Below are 21,438 nucleotides of genomic sequence, written 5' to 3'. Positions count from 1 at the left end.
ATTTCAGCAGGCCATAATGATAATGGTGTGTGTGGCTGCCTTTGTGGATGTAAAGTTTTGGTGCTGTACTCATCCCTGCTGTTGATACCTCCGATCGTGTACCACCTTGCCCTGCATGATAGGAGTTAACTGATGAGGCAGATGAGGCAGAGCAGGAACAGGGAGATACGGGACCTGAACGTGTGGCTGAGGAACTGGTGCACGGGGCAGGGATTTAGATTCTTAGATCACTGGGATCTGTTTTGGGGTAAGGGGGAACTGTACAAAAGGGACGGATTGCATCTTAACAGGTGTGGGACCAGCATTCTGGCAGGCAGGTTTGCCACTGCTACACGGGTGGTTTTAAACTGAATAAGGGGGGTGGGGTGTCGAATGGGATAGTGGAGGATGGAGTTAAAGGGAAAGGGTTTCTTAAATGTGTGAGAGTAGAGACAGAGGGGTGTAAAATGAGGGTAGAAGCAATAGGTAGCAAGGTGAAAAGTAAAAGTGGCAGGCAGACAAAACCAGGGCAAAAATCAAAAAGGGCCACTTTTCAACATAATTGTATAAGGGGTAAGAGTGTTGTAAAAACAAGCCTGAAGGCTTTGTGTCTCAATGCAAGGAGCATTCGTAATAAGGTGGATGAGTTGAATGTGCAGATAGCTATTAATGACTATGATATAGTTGGGATCACGGAGACATGGCTCCAGGGTGACCAAGGCTGGGAGCTGAACATCCAGGGATATTCAATATTCAGGAGGGATAGACAGAAAGGGAAAGGAGGTGGGGTAGCGTTGCTGGTTAGAGAGCAGATTAACGCAATAGAAAGGAAGGACATTAGCTTTGAGGATGTGGAATCGATAGGGGTAGAGCTGCGAAACACTAAGGGGCAGAAAACGCTAGTGGGAGTTGTGTACAGGCCACCTAACAGTAGTAGTGGAGTTGGGGATGGCATCAAACAGGAAATTAGAAATGCGCGCAACAAAGGTAAAACAGTTATAATGGGTGACTTCAATCTACATATAGATTGGGTGAATCAACTTGGCAAGGGTGCTGAGGAAGAGGATTTCTTGGAATGTATGCGGGATAGTTTTCTAAACCAACATGTAGAGGAACCAACGAGAGAGCAGGCTATTCTAGACTGGGTATTGAGTAATGAGGAAGGGTTAATTAGCAGTCTTGTTGTGCGTGGCCCCTTGGGCAAGAGTGACCATAATATGGTTGAGTTCTTCATTAGGATGGAGAGTGACATCGTTAATTCAGAAACAAGGGTCTTGAACTTAAAGAAAGGTAACTTTGAGGGTATGAGACGTGAATTGGCCAAGATAGACTGGCGATTGATTCTTAATGGGTTGACGGTGGATATGCAATGGAAGGCATTTAAGGACTGCATGGATGAACTACAACAATTGTTCATCCCAGTTTGGCAAAAAAAAAAATCAGGGAAGGTAGTGCATCCGTGGATAACAAGGGAAATCAGGGATAGTATCAAAACAAAAGATGAAGCGTACAGATTAGCCAGAAAAAGCAGCCTACCAGAGGACTGGGAGAAATTCAGAGACCAGCAGAGGAGGACAAAGGGCTTAATTAGGAAAGGGAAAATAGATTATGAAAGAAAACTGGCAGGGAACATAAAAACTGACTGCAAAAGCTTTTATAGATATGTGAAGAGAAAAAGATTAGTTAAAACAAATGTAGGTCCCTTGCAGTCAGAAACGGGTGAATTGATCATGGGGAACAAGGACATGGCAGACCAATTGAATAACTACTTTGGTTCTGTCTTCACTAAGGAAGACATAAATAATCTGCCGGAAATAGCAGGGGACCGGGGGTCAAATGAGATGGAGGAACTGAGTGAAATCCAGGTTAGCCAGGAAGTGGTGTTAGGTAAATTGAATGGTTTAAAGGCCGATAAATCCCCAGGGCCAGATAGGCTGCATTCCAGAGTACTTAAGGAAGTAGCCCCAGAAATAGTGGATGCATTAGTGATAATATTTCAAAACTCTTTAGATTCGGGAGTAGTTCCTGAGGATTGGAGGGTAGCTAATGTAACACCACTTTTTAAAAAGGGAGGGAGAGAGAAAACGGGGAATTACAGACCAGTTAGTCTAACGTCGGTAGTGGGGAAACTGCTAGAATCAGTTATTAAAGATGGGATAGCAGCACATTTGGAAAGTGGTGAAATCATTGGACAAAGTCAGCATGGATTTATGAAGGGTAAATCATGTCTGATGAATCTTATAGAATTTTTCGAGGATGTAACTAGTAGAGTGGATAAGGGAGAACCAGTGGATGTGTTATATCTGGACTTTCAGAAGGCTTTCGACAAGGTCCCGCATAAGAGATTAGTATACAAACTTAAAGCACACGGTATTGGGGGTTCAGTATTGATGTGGATAGAGAACTGGGTGGCAGACAGGAAGCAAAGAGTAGGAGTAAACTGGTCCTTTTCACAATGGCAGGCAGTGACTAGTGGGGTACCGCAAGGCTCAGTTCTGGGACCCCAGCTATTTATGATATATATTAATGATTTGGGCGAGGGAATTGAATGCAACATCTCCAAGTTTGCGGATGACACGAAGCTGGGGGGCAGTGTTAGCTATGAGGAGGATGCTAGGAGGCTGCAAGGTGACTTGGAAAGGGTGGGTGAGTGGGCAAATGCATGGCAGATGCAGTATAATGTGGATAAATGTGAGGTTATCCACTTTGGTGGCAAAAACAGGAAAGTAGATTATTATCTGAATGGTGGCCGATTAGGAAAGGGGGAGATGCAACGAGACCTGGGTGTCATGGTACACCAGTCATTAAAAGTAGGCATGCAGGTGCAACAGGCAGTGAAGAAGGCGAATGGTATGTTAGCATTCATAGCAAAAGGATTTGAGTATAGGAGCAGGGAGGTTCTACTGCAGTTGTACAGGGCCTTGGTGAGACCACACCTGGAGTATTGCGTACAGTTTTGGTCTCCTAATCTGAGGAAAGACATTCTTGCCATAGAGGGAGTACAGAGAAGGTTCACCAGACTGATTCCTGGGATGTCAGGACTTTCATATGAAGAAAGACTGGATAGACTCGGTTTGTACTCGCTAGAATTTAGAAGATTGAGGGGGGATCTTATAGAAACTTAAAAAATTCTTAAGGGGTTGGACAGGCTAGATGCAGGAAGATTGTTCCCGATGTTGGGGAAGTCCAGAACAAGGGGTCACAGTTTAAGGATAAGGGGGAAATCTTTTAGGACCGAGATGAGGAAAACGTTTTTCACACAGAGAGTGGTGAATCTCTGGAATTCTCTCCCGCAGAAGGTAGTTGAGGCCAGTTCATTGGCTATATTTAAGAGGGAGTTAGATGTGGCCCTTGTGGCTAAAGGGATCAGGGGGTATGGAGAGAAGGCAGGTACAGGATACTGAGTTGGATGATCAGCCATGATCATATTGAATGGCGGTGCAGGCTCGAAGGGCCGAATGGCCTATTCCTGTACCTATTTTCTATGTTTCTATGTCTATGACTCGAATGTGTGCAATGTCATGAGAATGTGTTCTTGTTGTCATAGAGAAGTGACAGGGCTGGTGACATCTCAACATTCAAGGGTATAGAATTTTCAGGTGGATTGCAGAGGTGTGGTTGCAAAAAAAGTGGCTATTGATTAAGGAATCCATTGGCACATTAATGATGAAAGCTATTCTTGAAGGCTGTCCAAATGACACTATTCTTAAACCGAAGAATATAAAAGGAGTAACCCATTTTGTTGCGGGTGTACTACAAATCCCCAATTGGTCAATAAGTGAGACTTGATGTAAACAAATATGAGCAAGATGCAAGCAAAAATGAGGCATAAGAATAATAGTTCTTGTAATGGGGGATTTTAACTTTGCAATATTAACTGATATTATTTTGTACAAAGGGTTTGGAGGGTGTGGAATTTGAGTACACCTGGGAGAACTTTTTCTTGCACATGTTTTCAAGAGAGGGTTAGATTTAGTTCGTAGGGCTAAGGGAATCAAGGGATATGGGGAAAAAGCAGGAACGGGGTACTGATTCTGGATGATCAGCCATGATCATATTGTATGGCAGTGTGGACTCAAAGGGCCGAATGGCCTACTCCTGCACCTATTTTCTATATTTCTTTCTCTGTGCATTCTTAGCATCTGTTCTTATTAATTAATTAGTTGAAAAATGTATTGAGGGTGAAAAAATTGTGCTTAGTAAAAACTGGCATTAGATGATAATGTGCTGTTTGTCAGTTACTTTCCGGAAATAAGGGATATACATAGTGAGAAAAGAAGCAGTTTGCTTGGCGAGTCTGTACTTACAATGCCATTTGTTAAATCAATTGTGTTTGTCAAGTTTAATTTGAAAATCTCTGCTAGAATAGTTTAATGTAATTTTTTTATTCACATGGAGTCACGCAGCATGGAAACATAGAAGCATGGAAACATAGAAAATAGGTACAGCAGTAGGCCATTTGGCTCTTCGAGCCAGCACCATTCAATATGATCATAGCTGATCATACAAAATCAGTACCCCGTTCTGGCTTTTCCCCCTTATCCCTTGATTCCCTTAGCCCTAAGAGCTGCTTCTTCTTTCGTGTCCATCATGTTTCAAATGTTGACCTCGCTGTCATCGTCCGTCCTGAAAAGGATGCAAGCCTCCAGTGACTATCAGTGGAAGCCAACACTTGTCGCAACAGATGATGGTGGCAGCAGAATTAGCTCAGATACTTCCAGTTTCCAGTGATGCTTATGCTATGGGGCTGCCCCAAGAGCTAAATCTATCTCTCTTGAAAATATCCAGTGAATTGGACTCCACTGCTTTCTGTGGCAGAGAATTCCACAGATTCATAACTCTCTGGGTAAAAACGTTTTTCCTCATCTCAGTCCTAAATGGCCTACCCCTTATTTATAAACTGTGACCCCTGGTTCTGGACTCCCCCAACATCGGGATTTTTTCCCCCTGCATCTACCCTGTCCAATCCTCTAAGAATTATCTATGTTTCTAGAAGATCCCCTCTCATACTTCTAAATTCCAGAGAATACAAGCCCCATTCTTTCATCATACGTCAGTCCTGCCATACAGGGAATTAACCTGGTGAACCTATGCTGCACTCCCTCAATAGCAATAATGTCCTTCCTCAAATTAGGAGACCAAAATTACACACAATACTCCAGGTGCAGTCTCACCAGAGCCCTGTACAACTGCAGTAGGACCTCCTTGCTCCTCTTGCAATGAAGGCCAACATGCCATTGGCTTTCTTCACTGCCTGCTGTACCTGTATGCTTACTTTCAGTGACTGATATACAAGCACACCCAGGTCTTGTTGCACCTCCCCTTCTCCTAATCTGACACCATTCAGATAATAATCTGCCTTCCTGTTCTTGCCACCAAAGTGGATAACCTCACATTTATCTACATCATACTGCATCTGCCATGTTTCGGCCCACTCACCCAACCAATCCAAGTCACCCTGCAGCCTCATTGCATCCTCCTCGCAGCTCACACTGCCACCTAGCTTTGTGTCATCCGCTAAATTAAGGTTTCAAGGTCAGTTTATTGTCACATGTACCAGTTAAGGTACAGTGAAATTTGAATTATCATACAGCCATACTAAAAAAAAAGCAACTAAAAAGTTAACATAAACATCCACCAGAGCAGATTCCCCACATTCCTCACTGTGATGGAAGGCAATAAAGTCTAATCTCTTCCCTCTTTATTCTCCTGCGGTCAGGGGCTTCGAACCCGTAGCCGGCGATCGAAGCCCCTGCATTGGGGCGATCGAAGCTCTAGCATCGGGGCGATCGAAGCTCCTGCAGCTCAGAGCACCCGAAGTCGGTCTCTAACCAGGGAACACGAGCTCTACGATGTTAAAGTCAGCAGGCTTGTGCGGTTGGAACTCCAAAGTCGATCCCCAACAGGGATCGCAAGCTCCACGATGTTAAGTCCGCAAGCTCCCGCAGTTGGAACTCCAGTTCGGTTTCCAGTAAAGGCCGCCAACTCCTCGATGTTAGGCCGCAGAATGGAATGAGATACGATATGGAAAAAAATTGCATCTCCATCGACGTAAGAGATTTAAAAAAAATTTTGCCCCAACCCACCCCCCACATAAAACAAGCTAAAGAACTCTAAAACATACATTTAACACATACTATCAAACAACAAAGAAGGAAGGGACAGACGGACTGTTGGCGAGGCAGCTATTGCTGGTGCCACCCGGTGAAACTTAGAGATGTTACATTTAATTCCCTCATCTAAGAAACGGGCCCTCCGGCCCAACTTGCCCACACCGATCAACATGTCCCATCTACACTAGTCCCACGTGCCTTTGTTTGGCCCATATCTCTCTAAACCTGTCCAAGACATGTACCAATCTAAATGTTTCTTAAACGTTGAGATAGTATCTGGCTCAACTACCTCAGCCGGCAGCTCGTTCCATACACCCACCATCCTATGTGTGAAAACATTGCCCCTTGGGTCTAGTTTAGTTAAGAGATAAAGCACGGAAACAGGCCCTTCGGCCCACTGAGTCTGTACCGACCAGCAATCCCCGCACATTAACACTATCTACACACACTAAGGACAATTTACATTTATACAAAGCCAATTAACCTACAAACCTGTTCGTCTTTGGAGCGTGGGAGGAAACTGAAGATCTCGGAGAAAACCCACGCGTGTCATGGGGAGAACGTACAAACCCGTAAATTCAAGAGCCTGTAATCATGATCGAACCCGGGGCTCTAGCGCTATAAGGCCGCAACTCTACCGCTCCGCCACTGTGCCGCCCAATTCAATCTTTCCCTCCTCACCTTAAACCTATGTCCTCTGGTTCTCGATTCTCCTACTGAGCAAGAGACTGTGCGTCTAGTTGATCTATTCATCTCATGATTTTGTGCACCTCTATAAGATCACTCTAGCCTGTTCAACCTCTCCCTATAGCTTGGGCCCTCAAGATTTGGCAACGTCCTCGTAAATCCACTCTGCACCATTTCTAGCTTGACAAGATCTTTCCTGTAACATGATGCCAGAGGTGAACACAATATTCGAAATGCGGCCTCACCAACGTGTTATATAACTGCAACATGATCTCCCAATTTCTATACTCAAGTTTACCTTCCTTTTCATGTGTCACTAACCACGGTTGAGGATTTGGATGATAATGTGTTTGGAGCTAAAAGAAGGAAGACTTCACCGTTATTGTACCCGTGGCAAATTCGGGGTATCCCAAAGTGAATTACTAATAATGAAATATTTTGCAAATATACTGTAACTAATATTGTAGGAAATGCAGCAACCAATTTTTGACCAATATTCATCATAAACAATGAAACAATATCCTCAATTATTGATAGCATTGGTTGAAGGGTCAATATTTTCAGACAAAAGCAAGCATACACTCCCCTGCATTTCTTATAATTAGAGCATGAGATCTTTTGTGACCACTTGAGCTTTCACCCATGGGAAAGTACCTCTGATTAATGCAGCACTACCTCCGTACTGCACTGAAGTTTACTTTTACTGGAAAAGGCCCACCAAGACACGAAAAGGCATGAGCAGTTAGTCATCCCACATGACATCCCGCCTATTCAACCACCTGAATTCAACCTGGACACCAGCCCTCCGAGATGGAAAGAGGTAGAGAACACTGTCCGGCGAGCTAGAGCAGCATCAGCTCCGGGGCCAAACGGAGTACCATACAAGCTCTACAAGAACGCACCGGATGTGTTACACTTTCTATGGAAGCTCATGAGGGTGGTGTGGAAGAAGCAAACAATACCTAAGGCGTGGCGAAGGGCCGGCGGCGTGCTAATACCTAAAGAAAAGGATGCGTCAGACATCAACCAATTCCGGCCAATATGTCTCCTCAACGTTGAGGGAAAAATCTTTTTCAGCATTGTATCACAAAGGCTGTCCACCTATCTGGTAACAAACAAGTACATTGATACATCTGTACAGAAAGCAGGAATTCCAGGATTTTGGGGCTGCTTGGAGCATACAAGCATGATCTGGCACCAGATCCAAGCAGCTAAGAAGGAGAAGAGAGACCTACATGTGATCTTCCTCGATCTGGCCAATGCATTTGGTTCAGTACCCCATGAACTCCTTTGGGAATCTTTTGCCTTTTTCCATGTACCAGAGCTCATCACCACACTGGTCAAGAGCTATTTCCAAGACCTGCAGCTGTGCTTCACAACAGCTGACTTCAGTACAACATGGCAGCGCTTGGAAGTAGGCATCATGGCAGGCTGCACAGTCTCACCCTTGGCCTTTACAATGGCCATGGAAGTCATCATCAGGGCCTCAAAATGGGTGGTGGGTGGTGAACGAACCAGGGCTGGGCTCCGTCTGCCACCCATCAGGGCATACATGGACGACATGACAACACTAACCACTACTGCAGCATGCACCAAGCGGCTACTTGGAAAGCTGCAGGAGAACATCAAGTGGGCCCGAATGAAAATCAAACCAAGTAAATCTCGAAGCATCTCCATAGTCAAGGGGGTGCTTAGAGACACAAGGTTCTGCATCGGTGACGACCCAATACCAACAGTGTCTGAGCAGCCAGTTAAAAGCCTGGGCAGATGGTACAACGCAAGTCTTAAGGACAAAGAGCAGATGCAACAACTAAGGCAAGAAATTGTCAACGGCCTGGAGAACATCAATCAGACCCTACTGCCTGGGAAACTGAAGCTCTGGTGCCTACAGTTTGGACTCCTTCCTCGGACAATGTGGCCACTGACTGTTTATGAAGCCCCAATAACAACTGTGGAGAAGATGGAGCGAACCATAACTTCATACGCGAAGAAATGGCTCGGGGTCCCACGATGTCTAACTAACATCGGCCTATATGGCAAAGGGGTCCTGGAACTACCTCTCACTAGTCTAACAGAGGAATACAAGTGTTCTAAAGTAAGACTCCAGATGACACTGAGGGACTCTAGAGACAAGACCATCAGTGTTGTTGCGCCGCCCCTAGTAACTGGCCGGAAGTGGACACCATCTGATGCAGTACAACAAGCTTCATCAGCCCTGAGGCACAAAGACATCGTGGGGCAAGTCCAGCAGGGAAGAGGAGGCTTTGGCCTTACGACAAGTAAACCAACTTGGCGAAAGGCCACAACATCAGAGCGGAGGACATTGGTGGTCGAGGAGGTGCGGCGACAAGAGGAGGCCGCAAGAAGTGCAAAGGCGGTCTCTCTTGCCAAACAGGGGCAATGGATGCAGTGGGAAGGTGCGGAGCGGAGGAAGATCAGCTGGAAAGAACTATGGGAAATGGAAGCAAGCAAGATCAGCTTCATCATCAGAGCGACTTATGACGTGCTTCCATCACCAAAGAACCTCCATCAGTGGTACGGCGAGGATCCAACCTGTGCCCTCTGCCCAACTCCAGCGACCCTCAAACACATCATGGTAGGCTGCAAGACCAGCCTCACGCAAGGGAGATGCACGTGGCGGCATAATCAGGTACTAAAAAGCCTGGCATCAGCCCTTGAGAACAGGCGGTGTGCGACCAACTCCTTGCCTCCGAGAGCAAGCAACCCCCCCCCCCCCCCAAAAGGGCAACAACCTTTGTCCGAGAAGGACAGAAAACATCTAAACATCCTTCCACCAGATCAGAAGAAGGAAACCTATACAGGGCCCGTGACTGGAGGATGCTGGCGGACATCGGCCGACAACTAATTTTTCCACCTGAAATTGCTTCCACCAACCTCAGGCCCGACTTGGTGTTCTGGTCCCCTTCACAGAAGACTGCTTACATCATAGAGCTCACAGTTCCATGGGAGAACTCTGTTGAGGAGGCCTATGAGCGTAAGAAGCTGCGCTACGCAGAGCTTGCAGCAGAGGCAACGCAGCGTGGCTGGAACACCAAAGTCTATCCAGTTGAAGTGGGATGCAGAGGATTTGTTGCGTCATCTACCATCAGACTGCTGAAGGAGCTTGGAATCCACGGTCAGGCTCTGCGGAAGACCATAAGATCACTCTCAGAGGCGGCTGAAAGAAGCAGCCGGTGGATTTGCTCAAGCGGAAAGACCCATGCTGGGCCCCAAGTACGTCAGGGTGAATCTTTGGGACGGTTTGACACGGGACACGCGCTGAGGGCTGATCATCCTGCAGCGGGCCGCCCTTGTGGAGGGTGTATAGTGTTAAAAGGCCGAAACACCCAGTGATACAAGGGTACACTACTGATGATGTGTCCTGTGCCCAACTGTCCTGAAGGTTACCCAGGCCAAGATATAAGTATCCCCCCCCCCCCCCCCCACCGATGTTGAGCGTCTACCACTCTCAACAATCAACGAATGTCGTGAAATGCTCCCCACCTATTGGCACAAGGGACTTCTTAACATTTTGTCCTGTGTATTTGATTCTAGCCTTTGGGTGTTGGGATGAGGAGTCAGATTTTCAAATAAATAAATTCTCAATTTCTGAAACTCTTAGTCACATGGGTTATACCGTATTACAATAGAACAATTCATTCATTCATTCATTCATTCATTCATTCATTCATTCATTCAAGATTAGTTACCCTGACACTCGTGCACTATGGAGGATTCTATCTCTTTTTCCACCCTTTCACCCTCCACGCCCCCCAATTGGCCAGGCATTTGCAGTCAGTGATTATAAAGCTTCAGAAAACAGTTTGTCACAGTGGTGAGATTTTTCAATTTTCTGAACATTTAGTGCTGTCATGTGCAAGTTCAAAGGAACCCATGTTGTAAAGTTGGCTGAGGAACTGGTCACATTCAATAATTCACATGAACCAGATGCAAAATGCACAATTTGTAGTTGATATTTAAAAAAATGATGCAGAGACCAAAATAAGAGATTAGAAATTGCAGAGAGCTGTGGACGTAGCCCAGACCATCATGCAAACCAACCTCCTTCCATGGACTCCATCTATACTTCATGTTGCCTCAGCAAGGCCACCAGCATAAGGAAGGACCAGTCTCACCCCAGTCATTCCCTTTAGACTTTAGAGATACAGTGTGGAAAAGGCCCTACGGCTCACCGACACTATTCTGTACACTAGGAACCTTTTACAATTTTACCAAAACCAACTATAAACCTGTATGTCTGGGTTGTGGGAGGAAAACAAAGCACCTGGGGAAAACCCATGAGGTCACAGGGAGAATGTACTAACTCTGTACAGACACCACCCGTGGTCAGGATTGAACATGAGTCTCTGGCACCATAAGGCAGAAACTATGGCTGTGCCACTGTATCGCCACTTTACTCCCCTCTCCCACAAGGCAAGAGGGACAGAAATTTGAAAACTCAGACCTCCAGATTCAGGCACAGTTTCTTCCCAGCCTTTATCAAGTAACTGAACCATCTCCTCACCAGCTGGAGTGCTGCCCTTACCTCACATCTGCTTCATTGTAGACCTGTGAGCAATCTTTATCTTGCACTAAATGTTGTATCATTTCATCTTGTATCTGTACACAGTGACGGCTTAATTGTAATCATGTATAGGCTTGTCTTTGACTGGATAGCACTCAACAAAAAGCTTTTCACTGTTCCTTAGTACACGTGACAGTAACAAACTTAACTAAACCAAATCTGTGACTGGCTGTTTTTCAGTAGTAGTGCGTGATTGCTGGTTTTCTGGTCAATGTTCTTTGCTATCAGTTACTTTTTAATTATCAATTATTGATAAGAAATAAACCTGTTGCATAAATAATCTATGAGCGTCGATCCCAGGCAAGGAATCACAGGCTCCGATGGTAAGTCTACGGACCCGCGGTGGGGCTCAAAGTCAGTCTCGAGCAAGGCCGCCAACTACATGATGTTAGGCCACAGAGAGACTGGAGATACGATCCGGAAAACAATCGCATCTCCGGCAACGTAAGAGATTGAAATAAAGTTTCCCCCGCCCCCCACACAAAACAGACCAGAGAACATTAACGCATACATTTTAAAGCACACTAAAGGCAACAAAAAAGACAAAAAGACAGACAGACCGTTGGCGAAGCTGCCATTGCTGACGGCGCCACCCGGTGGTATATCAGGTCTACTGTCAGCTTTCAATGTTCCAGAAAAAAAATCCACATTGTCCAATCTCTCCTAATGCCCTCTAATCCAGGCAGTATTCTGGTAATAGACACAAAATGCTGGAGTAACTCAGCAGGACAGGAAGCATCTCTGGAGAGAAGGAATGGGTGATGTTTTGAGTTGAGACCCTTCTTCAGACTGAGAGTCGGGGGAGAGGGAGTCAGAGATATGGAAGGGTAAGGTGTGAAAACGAGAGATCAACAGGGACGATGATCAAGGAAAATGTAGAATGGATCATTATTAGCGGAGGGGAAGGTGACAACGAGGCATGCAATCAGTAAAATTTAATCAGGAGGACAGTAAAAGTAGTCGGAGAACTAGGATGGGGAGGGATGGAGAGAGAGGGAAAGCAAGGGTTACTTGAAGTTAGAGAGGTCAATATTCACACCTCTGGGTTGTAAACCCATCTTAGTTCTCTCTCCATCCCTCCCCATCCAGGGTTGAGCAATGGCAGATAATCCGAGATAGTGTGAAGTGGTGCACTTTGGGAGGTCAAAAGTAAGGGGCAAACATGTAATTAATGGCGTGAACCTTAAGAGCATTAACGCTCAGGGATAGGTTGGTGCCCAATATTGTGTACAAATCCATAGACTCCCACTGCCGTCTTGACAACATCTCCTCGTGCCTTGTTTCCTCAGGTGATTCCATTTTGTTCTCCCAGTTTCCCAATATTTGTTCTTCGAAACCTTCCACATCTGTGAGATCTCTTCCTTTTCCATAATCATGGTTTATCCTCTACTATGGCGAGCAGAACTTTCAATTATGTCTGTTCCCTTTCACATATTTCTGCTTATCTGTTTAAATATTGGGAAGCCCACATAAGACAAAGAAGCAGAAGTATGCTGTATGACCCTTTCTGACTCTAATAATATTATGACATCCTGTGCCTCTTTCTTGGCTCCATATTTCCGATCCTCTTACTGAACAAAAATTGATTGATCTCAGCTTGGCTATCTCCATGGCTGAGCATCCCCGTCCTTCCAAGGTACAGGCAGTGTTTATAGTTGTTTTAGAGATACAGCGTGGAAACAAGCCTTTCGGTCCACCGTGTCCGCACTGACCAGTGATCCCCGCACATTAACACTACCCGACACACTCTAGGGACAATTTACACATACACCAAGCCAATTAACCTACATACCTGTATGTCTTTGGAGTGTGGGAGGAAACCGAAGATCTCGGAGAAACCCCACGCGGTCACGGGGAGAACATACAAACTCTATACAGACAGCACCCCTAGTCAGGATCGAACCCGGGTCTCCGGTGCTGCAAGCCATGGTGCTGCCCTTGTTTTCATTGGTCAATTGTTTCATGCAAAATTAAATGTATTTTCATTTATATTCTTCTTTCCTAAACTCAGTGTTTCACAAAAGCTCTTTAAATCCATCAGAATGCTTTGGAAAAGCAAGCATGTTATAATGTTTGGAATATTAGTAAAATGTCTATGTAAATGGGATCTTTCTTTTCGAGCGGTGGCATGGTGGCACAGCGGTAGAGTTGCTGCCATACAGCATCAGAGACCCAGGTTCAATCCTGACACGGGTGATGTCTGTACAGAGTTTGCACGTTCTCCCCGTGACCTGTGTGGGTTTTCTCCGGGTGTTCCAGTTTCCACCCACTCCAAGATGTACAGGTTTGATGACTAATTGGCTTGGTGTAATTGTAAATTGTCCCTAGTGCCTGTAGAATAGTGTTAATGTACGGAGATTGCTGGACGGCACAGACTCGGTGGGCCAAAAGGGCCTGTTTCCATGCTGTATCTCAAAACTAAACAGTACAACACTGGAATTTTCTTAGGTACACAAAATTGCTGGAGAAACTCAGCGGGTGCAGCAGCATCTATGGAGCGAATTCCTTCGCTCCATAGATGCTGCTGCACCCGCTGAGTTTCTCCAGCAATTTTGTGTACCTTTGATCTTCCAGCATCTGCAGTTCCTTCTTGAACACTGGAATTTTCTTCTTGGCCCACCGTATCTGTGCCGAATATGATAACAAGCTTAACTAATCTTGGCCCACATGTGATCCATTTCTCTTCATTCCTCGCATGTTCAAAAAACCTTTCAAAAAGGCTCCTTTCATATCTGCTTCCACCGCTACATCCATGGGCCATTTAGGGCACTTATCACATTAAAAAAACTTGCGTGTCTCCTTTAAACTCTCCTGCTCTGACTTCAAAGCGATGTCCTTTGGTCTTTAATACTTCCACTCTGAAGTAAAAATATTCTGAATACCCTACCTATGCCTCATAATTTTATATACTTCTCTTGGGTCCCTCTACAACCTCCGATGCTCTGTGGAAAGCAATCCAAGTTTGCCCAACCTCTCTTTGTCGCAGTGTCCTCTAATCCATGCAGCATTCTGGTAAACCTCTTCGCCATCATTTCCAAATCTTCTGTATCCTGTATCCAGAAATCTTCTGTATTCTGTAATGGGGACGAATAGACCTACACAATATTATTTCAAATGCAGCCTAACCAGTTTTAAAAACCTTTCATATGACTTCATAACTCTTATATTTGATGCCACAACTGATGAAGGCAAGCATACCATATGTCTTCCTTACCACACTATCTTATCACTTAAAAGTTGCCACTCTTTTGCCTGAAAGTTAGCAATTCCCATGTTTTAAGCCCCATTTAGTATATTATTTATACCTGGTGTCAATTCCTTTTTAAAGAGGTTATGAATGATAAATAATGGGGTAAAATTATGGAATTATGTAGGTGGACTAGACAGAAGAAAACTAGCAGAATTTCACATCATTGATTATTAAACAGAATTTCCAATACAATGTCTGATGTGGGAGGGTACTTTTAAGAAGGAATGGCATTGAATATGGATATAAGATGATTCTTTGAAATTTTATCAACAATATTCATTTTGAAAGCAGATTAATTATCAGCAAAGTATATGGCGAGTGCCGTAAAAAATTTAAAAATAATCGGAAGTCATTTTGTGTGCAATAATAAATCAACTGCATTGCTTTAGACGTATTTGATAAATATCAGTGCAAAATGCTTCCTTTGGAAAAAAGAATGAAGCTTGAATATATTCCATTCATAGTGTTGCCGCGGTCTGTTGTAGCATCTCTTGTCCACATACTCAGCATTAGGATTCTGCCATTTTCAAGAAGCCTCCAGAGATTTGCTTGCATTTAGTTCTGATGTTTTTCCAATAAACTGCACTGTAGCTGTACACTGAGATAGCACTGGCCAAGCTACAAAGCTGCAGTTCTGGGAAAACCCTGTCTGCTGCTTTATCTGCCAGGACGGCTTGTAAAATACGACAGTTTATTAATCTCGCATGAAGAAAAGATTAACAGATAAATAATGTAGGTAACTGGTATTTTGATCTAATTTCTAAAGAACAGGTTTGTTTGTGATATTTCCAGCATAATCAGCTTTATTTTTCAGTGGGTTAGATTCAGTAATTATCTTGTGATCTCTAGTGTATTATACAATTATACAACCTGTGCTATGTATGATATTTGGCTGGGGGGGGGGGGGGGTATAGAAGAGATGCTGCTGCACTGTTGTTGAGGTCAGAATGAAATAACTTTTGTAACGGTTGATGTCACAGTGAACAAAAGGCAGAAAATGGGTAATTTTTCACCACCAAGAACATATTTTAACAAAACAGTAATACATGATGTGAAGATAGACACAAAAAGCTGGAGTGACTCAGCAAGACAGGAAGCATCTCTGGAGAGAAGGAATGGGTTTAAACCAGCATCTGCAGTTCTTTCTTACACAATACATGATGTGAAATGCTTAATAGTAATTGTGAGTTTGCGTGCACAAGATGATTGTATAAGGGGTTTGGAAAAGGAATATTGCAGCTGATTGTGTGTTTACAATTTTTATTAATTTAATATAATTGCCATGTTTGCATATTTCCTTGGCTTGGAAAGAATTACGCATATTCAAAGGTTCAAATTGATTTGTCACATGCACCATAAGGTGCAGTGAAATGAATTTACCATACAATTAATGTGTTACAATTAATAGACTTAATGGAGAAACATTGCTTTCAGATGTAGTAATCTTTTCAGCATTTTTCTCCTTCTTAATTCTTCAACTAATTGCAGGACAATCTGTGACTATCGGCGTGAGAATATATGCAGGGCTAGAACCAATGTTCAAATTGTGGTTTGCATCCATAGAAATGCTGAATATTTTTAATCTCGTTAAATATGTAGATTTTTTTCTGTAAAAACAGTTGGGCAATTAGATTTACGGAAAAGCAAACCTAGTGGGATAACATATCATGGTTGAGCGGCAGTGCCAGGCAGGGCTGTGGCACCGAGCCTGGCACTGATGCTCAGCAGGGAAAGCCAGAGTGGTAGGTGACTCTTTAGTTATCGGTGCAGGCAGGAGATTCTGTGGTAGCAGTCAAGACTCCAGAATGGTGCGCTGCCACCCTGGTGCCAGGGTGCAGGACGTCTCGATGTGGCTGCATTACATCCTCAATGGAGAGGGTGACCAGCTGGAAGTCGTTGTACATGTTGGCATAAATGACATAGATGGGAAAATGAATGAGGTATTGCAATATGAATATAGGGTGTTGTGTTAAAGGGTAAAAAGCAGGACATCCATGATAGTGAACTTTAGATTGCTTCCAGTGCCATATGCTAGTGAGGGTAGGAACAGGAAGACAGAGGAGATAAATGTATGATTGACGAGTAGGTGCAGGGGGCAGGGATTCAAATTTCCAGACCGGTGGGATCTCTTCGCGGGCAGAGGTGACCTAAACAAGAGGGATGGGTTACATCTTAACTGGAGGGAAGCCAATATCCTGACAGACAAGTTCGCTAGTGCTACATGCGTGGGTTTAAACTAGATTGGCGGGGTAGGTGAGAGGCAGATGAGAGGTTCAAAGTTGTTATGGATGGTGATGAAAGAAAGTTTAGTGGGCAGAATAGGCAGAAGAAAGGCAGGGAGTGAAGAAGGAATGTTGGTTTGAATTGCAGATGTTTCAGGGGAGATAGAGGTGGGGGGGTAAAAGAGGAGGTTATGTTGCTGTATTGATTAAGGAGGATGTCACGGCAGTGGTTGGAGATGACACTACTTATGCTTTGTCCAGTGAGGCTATATGGGTGGAGCTGAGAAATAAGAAAGGGATGATCACCTTGTTGGGAGTGTACAAGCCCCCAAATAGTCAACGGAAATTGGAAGAGCAAATATGCCAGGAGATTGCAGGACAAATAATATAATGGTATATAATTAAACAATAATTATATATAATTATGAGGAGAATAGATAAAGAGAATACAGAAAGTCTTTTTCCCAGGGTAAGGGTATCAAGAACGAACTAGAGGGGATAGATTTAATAGGAACCTAAGGGTAACTATTTCGCTCAGAACATGGTGCATGGAACAAGCTTCCAGATGAAGTAGTTGAGGCAGGTACAATAACACGATTTGGACAAGTACATGGATATGAAAAATTTAGAGGGTTACAGGACTAGCTTGGATGGGGTATCTCGGGCAGTATGGAAGATTTGGGTGAAAAGGCAAGTTTCCAGATTGTATATCTCTTGTAGAAGTTAGACACAATACTGGAGTAACTCAGTGGGTCAGATAGCATCTCTGGAGAAAAGGAATAGGTGATGTTTCGGGTCGAGGCCTTTCTTCAACTTAGAGTCGGGTGAGAGGAAAACTAGAGGTACGAAAACGGCAGAGGAAATCACAGCCGGTGCCGATGATCAAGGAAAGGTGGAGCCCACACTGGTCCATTGTTGGCTGTGGAAGAGCTGATAATGAAGGGATAGATAGATAGATATATATATGCCATTTATTGTCACTATACATATACAATGAGATTAAAAGCATCTCGTACTCAGTGCATACATATAATTTAGTACAAAAAACAAGAAACAGAAAACAAAACAAGGGGGGGGGGGGATAGGTGCACAATTCTGCGGCGCTATATACATATCTATAAAGGCAAAATGGTGAAGGATGAATAGGTAGTATTCTTAGGCAGATTTTTAAAGTTATATTAAAATATTAAAAATTATTTTAAAAATATTAAAAATTACAATTACAATACATATTACAGTTCCAAATTTCAGTACGTGGATGGAGTAGATGGAAGTCCGGGTGTTGGGCCGTGAAGTCAGTGCATGTGTGAGTTAAGAGTAGTTATGACTTTCGGAAAACAACTGTTCCTGAGTCTATTTGTCCTAGTTTTGATGCACCTATAGCGCCTTCCAGAGGGCAGCAGGTCGAAACGCAGGATGGGAGCTGTCCTTGATGATATTCTTTGCCCTGCTAAGGCAACGGGATGTATAAATATCCATCAGGGAGGGGAGAGGGCAACCAATGATCTTCTGTGCTGTCCTAGTTACCCTCTGAAGCCTCTCCCTGTCTGCCATGGTGCAGCTGCCGTACCATGCTGTAATGGGATATATGGATATGAACAGTTAAACTAGCAGGATGACTAGGGAGGGGGAGAGAGAGGGAAAGCAAGGGTTACTTGAAATGAGAGAAATCAATACATACTGCTGGTTTGTAAGCTGCCCAAGCGAAACATGAGGTTCTGTTCCTCCAATTTGCATGTGACCTTACTCTGACAGCGGAGGAGGATGGAGGAGGAGCAAGCTAACCTCAGTCTCACCAGAAAGAACTGGTGAGGTCCGTGGATGGAGTTGAGCGAGGAGATATAAGGACAGGTGTTGTATCTCTTTTGGTTGCAGGGGAAAGTACCTGGGGAGGGAGTGGTTTGTTTAGGAAAGGATGAGTGATCCAGAAACCCTTCTTAGACTGATTTAAATTAGCATCTGCAGTTCCTTCCTACACAAGCTAATAATATAGATGGGTGACTTACAGCACAATTTACATTTGATGGGTCTGATTTGATAGAGGAAATGAGTCACTGAATTTGTAGGTCATTGAATATGATATTGAGTTCAGAAGGCAGCAAAGTATTGAAATGGAAGATGAGATACTGCTTCCGCAGCCTACATTGAGTCTTACTATAACAGTGCAGGAGACCACATATATAGGTTAGAGTGGGAGTTGGATGGAAAATTATTGTTGCAGCCAAGAAGAATTCCAAGGTCACTCCTGCAGATTGAAGGTGCAGGCTCCCAATCTATGTTTGGCTGCTTCATTGTCGAGGAGATCTTTTGTGAGCACCAAATGCATTTGTTCACTTCAGCAGAAACAATTTATGAAATAATCTGCATATCAATGATTTGGTTAGGTACTTTCATATTTCAAAGTAAGGCTCTGAAATGAATCAAGAATAAAGCCTGGAAGTAACAGAAATGTAGATGGGTTCTTTCCCACATTTGTTCTGTGCTTGTGTCTCTCTGTTTAAAATCTAGGTTACCTTTTCTGATGGTGGGTGATGTGACAAAGGATTTGTGTTTTAAATTCTTTTTTTTGCATCTTCCTTCACTGACTCCACAAATAACCCAGCTAATCATATTACTAGTTTTGCATTTGCAGTAATTAATTGTGGGATCATATGACACGTCTCATTTCTTGTTGGATCTTTAAAAATACATGTGTGAAAGTTTAAAAATTCTGGTAATGTTGCTATATGATTGTACATCTAAAAAGTGAATATTTCCAGAGTATTTGTGACATCCGTCGCTGAGAATTTCAGATCATTTGATAGGTTTAGTTATGAACATTGTCTTGTATATGGTAAGAAATGAGAAGGTGGAGATTGAAAGGTCATTTCTTAAAAAATAAAATCCTCAGGAAAGGAAATCTGCCACCCCAACCTAATCAGGCCAACATATGATCCAGATCTATTGGTTTATTAATTAATTGCCTTCTGAAATGGCCTTGCAAACTAACGTGAGAGTGAAGGGGAGGCAGGTGGGAGTAGGGAATCTTGGATGGAGTCATGGAGTGATAGACTCATAGAGCATGGAGAAAGGCCCTCCAACTCCTCTTGCCCATGCCAATCAAGATGTGCCATCTCCACTAGTCCCACCTGTCCGCGATTGACCTATATCCCTCTGAACCTTTCCGACCCATGTACCTGCCCAAATATTGGTCTTTTAAATATTTTTACAGTTTCTGCCTCAACTACCTCCTCTGGCAGCTCATTCAATATACCCACACATTTTCAATATGTGTGAAAATGTTACCCCTCAAATTCCTGTTAAATCTTTCCCATGAGACAAATCTATGTCCTCTGGTTCTTGATTCCCTTACTCTGGGTGAAAAGCTCTGTTCATCTACCCTATCTATTCCCCTCATGATCTTATATGCCTCTATAAGATCCCCTCTCATTCTACTACACTTTAAAGAATACCATGCTAGCCTGCCCAAATTCTCCATATAGCTCAGGCCCTTAGTTGCTGCTACATCCGCTGACTGATTGCATGCACAAAAATCTTTTCATTATACCTCGGGACACGTGACATTAAACTAAACTAAAGTAAACATCCGCTTAAATCTTCTCTGTACCCTTTCCAGCTTAACAACATCTTTCTTCCAGGAGGGTGACCAAAACTGAACATAATACTTCAACTGTGCCTTGTACAGATGTAACATAACATCCCACCTTCTATGCTCAATAGATAGACACAAAATGCTGGAGTATTTCAGCGGTCAGGCAGCATCTATGGAGAAAACGAAAAAAAACATTTTGGGTCATGACTTCAAACTGAAAGTAGAATTGGTGGGTGGGGGAGGGGGTGGGGGGAACTGGAGGGAGCAAAGGCCAGATCAAATCAAGGCCGGCAACAGATGACCTCAGGAAGGGTGGAGCCGATAGTTGGCTTGCGAAGGTGTGATAACAGGAGGGAACAAGGATATGACCAGTGGAACTGGTAGGATGACTGGGGTGGGAGAGAAGGGAAGGAAGAGAATGCAGGAGTCATTCTCAATGTTCATGCTACTAGTTATAAGCTGCCAAAGCGAAATATGAGGTGCTGTTCATCTAATTTGCATGTGGCCTCACTCTGACAGTGGAGGAGGCCTGGGCCAGAAAGCTCAATATGGGAAGGGGAGTTAAAATGTTTGGCAACCAGGAAATCCCGTAGGCCGAGGACAATCGTCAAGTCAATGCTTGGTCTCGCCGATGTTACCTGACGGAAGAAGACCAACATGCCGAAGGTTTTCTTGACCACCTTATCTACCTGTGATGCCACTTTCATGGAACTATGTACCTGCACTCTGACCTTCCGTAATGTAACACTCACCATTGCCCTGCCATTCACTGTGAAGGCCCTGCCCTGGATAGACTTACCAAAATGCTACACCTCATATTTACCTGCATGAAACCCCATTAACCATTCCTCTGCCCACTTGACCAACTGGTCAAAATCCTGCTGTAATCTTTGATAACCATCTTTGCTATCTACAATAGCACCCACTTTAGTGTCAACTGAAAACTTACTAATCCTGCTTTGTACATTCTCATCGATATAAACGACAAACAACAATATGCTCAGCACTGA

General features: G+C 43.9%; 1 protein-coding gene across 7 annotated transcripts in view; it reads left to right on the top strand.

Annotated features, from left to right (window-relative positions):
- ttc39b (tetratricopeptide repeat domain 39B) overlaps positions 1–21,438 on the top strand; it is a 150,188-nt gene that overhangs the window by 55,634 nt on the left and 73,116 nt on the right. The window lies entirely within an intron of this gene.

Source organism: Amblyraja radiata, chromosome 3, assembly GCF_010909765.2.
Source record: "Amblyraja radiata isolate CabotCenter1 chromosome 3, sAmbRad1.1.pri, whole genome shotgun sequence".
NCBI lineage: Eukaryota > Metazoa > Chordata > Chondrichthyes > Rajiformes > Rajidae > Amblyraja > Amblyraja radiata.
The sequence above is the reverse complement of the archived record's forward strand: the minus strand, read 5'-3'. Positions and strand labels throughout refer to the sequence as shown.